Below are 4795 nucleotides of genomic sequence, written 5' to 3'. Positions count from 1 at the left end.
GGCAACTGGTAGGTAGATGATTCAGTTAGGTAGCCGTGTTGGTCTAACGCAGTCGAAATATATAAAAAAATAAAAGAGGAAAATTAGAGACCAACTAAGTAAAAGGTAACTTTCGGGGGGTATACACCCAAACCTTCTAGCTGCATGTAACATGTGAGAAGACCATTACTCTTTCTTGCACAGCAAAACTATCCTCCCACCTTCCTCTTGCCAGTTATGTGTGGACAATCAGAATGCCATGTTGTTGTCCTTGAAAAGACAATAGACACTCCCTGATGCTGACAAGCCCATGGAAAGCAGAGAGGGCACAATGGATCCATTAGCCAAATCAGTAAAGCAAGCAGAGCCGGTTAAGGAAACCAGTCTAGTCCCTTCAATTAAAGCAGCTGTGGAAGGATAAAGGTGGGGAGGGGAGAGGAGAGGAACTAGCTAGAGAAATATTTCTGGACTTTATGTTGAAAAACGTCTGCCTGTGGCTTTCCCACAGGTTTCCTTTTTTCAGCCGGAATAGGCACTCTCATAGACCCGACAATTTGTATTGTTTTCACGACAGAGGCTGGTGCACTAAAAAGCATCACCTTATTAGCCATAAGGTACTGCATATGTAACTATGTCCTTTAGAAAGCCTGGCGTGTTCCTGTATCAAGTGTGTGTTCTTTCTAGGTGCTCTGTGTATTCTTGGAAACAGCTGTTTGTACACAGCCTTCCAGCTCGGGGTGCCGATGTACTTCACAGCATGAAAATGAGTCATCCCGCTGGGGATTCTAAGCAGCTTTCCATACCGGTTCTCCTTGTTCAGTATTTTGCCAACCTTGCAAATCACAGCGAGGTAGACAGATTTGAAATTCTCTCTCGTGTCAGTGCTCTCTTCAGCTTTGCAATTAGAGAGCCCACAACCAGACACTTCCACATACATACATTGACGGCCAACACCAAAAGGGGTGGGTGGGTAGTTTCTTGGGATAATTGTGCAAAATTGCAAGCTTTTCCAGAAAGCAGACAGCTCTGGAGCCATTTCATGAGCTGAAGAGGTGACCTAGCAGCTTGTTAGAAGTGGCTTGTCTGCACCCAGTTATTATTTCATCACCGAATAGCATGCCAGGGAGAGGTGGGGGGGGAGAGAGTTACTTTTGTCTATCACACAGAAACTTCGCTTGTAATTCTTTTACAATGGTACCCAGTTGAACCACTGGGTGCAATCCTTTTGTCCCACACCTCTGCATAGAGGGGCTGAGGCATCAGGGCAGTACAGGGGTGCCAACTTGAATAAAATGGGGGGCAGGTAAGCCCCACTCTGCATAATCAATCACAAGACGTGGCATGCACACACCATTTGAATGACAATACCCATCAAATTTTTTGGGGGGGGTGGCCTCCTCAAATATTTTATGGGGGGGGGGCAAAGGGACCAAGGCCTCTAGGAGCTGGCTTCTATTGGGCTGTCACTCTGTTCTCTTCTGCTTCTTCACACCCTTAAGAAAATGTTTAGAAGACATATGACCTAAAGTCACATTTGGATTTATTCCATAAATGTGTGCAACTGGTTTTCAATCAGTTCGTTATGTCCTTACAGCTCCCACAGGCTGACATGATCACAGGCAGCTCACACTAAAGTCTGCCCAAGAGTCTCTGGCACATCACTGTAAGAAAAGCAGCTCTTATTTTGATATGCTTTGTATTGACTATACATCCCGACTTTACTTGGGGGGAGGCATCCTTCACATGTGCATAATTGCTTCGTCTTGTGGGCGCATGACTGGCAGTCTGTATGGGCAGGTGGAGACCACAACTGCCATGTACAAAGGAGCCGGTGAGAATGAGTTCAAGCTTTAGAAGAAGAGCCAGCTGGTCAAAGGTGCGAAGCCTGCTGAGAGAGCCACAAAGTGGAAAAAAAGGAAAAGCACAGGAAGCTGGCTTTATTTAGAGCCAGACCATTTGTCCAGCTAGCTCTAGGTTGTCTGCACACTGACTGGCAGCACATCTCCAGGGTTTCAGGCAGCAGCTTTCACCCCAGCCCTACCTGAATGTGCTGGTCCTGAGGGTTAACTGTGTGGCAAGGTTTGGGTCCAGTCCAAGGTCAAGTATGCAATATGGAGGCTGTCCGTCAAGGCTGAAGTGGGGTCCAAGGCAGGGAGTCGGGTGAGGTAAGGAACTCTGGCAGAGCAGGACAGGGTGCAGGCAGGAACAGGCTACCAACAATGTTGCTCCCTAAACTTGGGGCTGGGGCTGGCTGGCTTTTATCTGCCCCGAGGCATAGGGTGGCACAAAACAAGTGACTCGCCTCTCCTGGCCTGGAGGCGAGCACTCCTCCTGCGGGAACTTAGTTCCCTCTGCCCTGAGCCTCTGCAGCTCAGGAGAGGCTGGAGGGTTACCGGACCCAGAGGCAACCTCCTCTTCCCCTGACAGGGCTGAGAGTGGAGCACCTGCAGGCAATGTCCTCCGTCACCTCAGGAACTAGAGCAGACTCAGCTGATGCCTGCACCTGAGGATCCAGCACAGGTGAGGACCCTTCAGGCTCAAGCCCCAGCTCCGTCTCAGCTGCTTCTGGAGGCGGGGACTCCTGTGCAGGCTGGGATTCCTCAGGTTCAGCCTCCGAGTCCGAATCCCAGGCCATCACACTGAAAGCTTCAGGGATTGAACCTGGGGGCGGGGGGAGGTTGCATGGAAAACGTCTGCTTAGCCACTGAGCTGCAGAACTTAAGATGGCTAGGCAAGGTGGCAAGGCAAAGCTTTCCCAGTTCCAGTCAATCCACATGATCCCAAGCCCTAGTCAAGCCACCTTTGCCTGGACACTTGAAGGCAAATCAGACCCTAGAATGGTTTGGCACAGGAGATGAAAGGGTGGGGGGCTGCCACCCTCTCTGGTGGAGCTGAAAAAGCTTGGCCACAAAGGGTGTGTGTGTTCTTACCAATTACATCTGCACTTGGATATTTATCACTTTAATTTCTTTGGAAAGCGGGTATTTTGGAAGAGAGCCTAGTTCTTTGATGACAACATGGCAAGCTGAAGACATGTTCACAGTTTTTAAAGCACAGGGCTTAGAAACCCTTTTTTTAAAGGGGGGACATTAAAAAAACAAAACCCTCTACATTCTCATGTGACAAGATCTTGCACTATGTCAAAGTTTCAGTCTTGCCTCAGAGTAGCCCATCTTGGCTGTTGCATTAGCTCCTCGTGTATTAGCATTACATCACCACAATATTGCTCATTTCCAGCTAGGGTGGAACAATCTGTGACCTGCCCTGTATAATTCCTTAGAACAGCAAATGCAATGCAGCAGTTCTCGCCCATCCCAGAGGCAGAACATAGAAAGTGTTTTTTACTCATGCAAAAGGGAATCGTCTTTTGGGCTTCACTGCACTTTCTCCCATAAAGAGCCTTGGAGGCTGACTCAGTGCTTTGGGCTTGGCTGCAGCATTAGTGAGTCCCTGCAGATGTTTATTGCATCACAAATCGATAGGAAGAAACCTTCTGAAGACAGAGAGGCAGCAGTGTTTTGAAACAGCAACTTCTTCCTAGCTTGGAAACCTCTGTCAATTTGGCTGAGGCACAACTTGACTCTGTCAAATGCACCTTTTTAAAAGGGCTCTGCAGTGTAAATCCAAGGGTACTTCTGTAGGGCTGCCACTATGATCTGTTGCTCAGCCACAAATGGTGGAGCCAGAAAGAATCACAAAACATTCTTTGCCATTTCCACAGGACACCCCCATCTTCATCAATTTCCCACTGGCCAATGAAGGCCCCTCACGCCACTCAAAATGCTGTTCTCAGGGATTGAGGAGAGTCTTTGGAACAGTAGAGGATATGGTGTGAACTGCAGACCCTAAAGGGAGATTGGGGAGAATCAAGAGACATGCCCTGCACAAATGAAAGTGATTCCCCCTTTTCTTCTAGGAGACCTCCAGACCAATAATACAAAGCTGGCATGCATGTGGGCATATGGACCTCTTCAAATATTGTTTTATGTGTGAGCATGCCTGCCCAAGACTATCTTCAAATTGGTTCTGAGAAGATCATCACCAATGGATGCCAGAATGACCTGTGTGAAACATGTTCAAGGTTCAGCACACACACTATATTCTGATTGGGGTCTGGAATTGTTAGGGAATTGTCTTAAGATGTTCAGCAATTAGCCTTTGAGAAATGTTATCATTTCAGGGGTCAAAACATGCCACTCCTCCTCTCTTGAGCCATGATGTGAATGTGATCTATACCCCCAACACATTACATAGTCAACCTACCAAAAAGTCTCTCCAGCATTCAGCACACAGACTTTGAATGGATCTCCTCCTCCTTAAAAGGGACAGTAGCATAATTGTTGACCTGCAGCAGCCCAAGTGGAGCATATCTTTTTCTCCCAGGCCTGTAGAAGAGTTGCTTAGTCTGCCCTGGACTTTTCAGCTGCCCTGTTGCTATTGTCTCACTGTTGCATTTTCATTTTAATAATCTGTATTGATATTTTTACTATTACTCAATTTGCTTCTGGGGAAGGATCTAACATTATTTCCCTTCTTTGCCTTTTCCATGAGCTCATATTCATGAGACAACTGAAAATACAAAAAATAAATAAATGCTGAAACCCGTTCCTCTGACTGCATATAGGTGAACTTTCCCTGAACTCAGCTTTCAGCAAGTTCAACATGAGGGGTGAACAGGATTGCAGATGTATTGGAGTGGAAATTGACAGATGTTGTCCAAGTGTCATTGGAAACAAAGAAGACAGGGAGGAGCAGAAGAAAGTAAGACTGTTTAGGCTAAAGGGAATTCACCTTGTCTCTCACACAGAAGTTCAAA

The sequence above is a fragment of the Podarcis melisellensis genome (assembly GCF_964234715.1).
Source record: "Podarcis melisellensis genome assembly, chromosome: 5".
In the NCBI taxonomy this organism is placed as follows: domain Eukaryota; kingdom Metazoa; phylum Chordata; class Lepidosauria; order Squamata; family Lacertidae; genus Podarcis; species Podarcis melisellensis.
Note: the sequence above shows the minus strand (reverse complement) of the source record.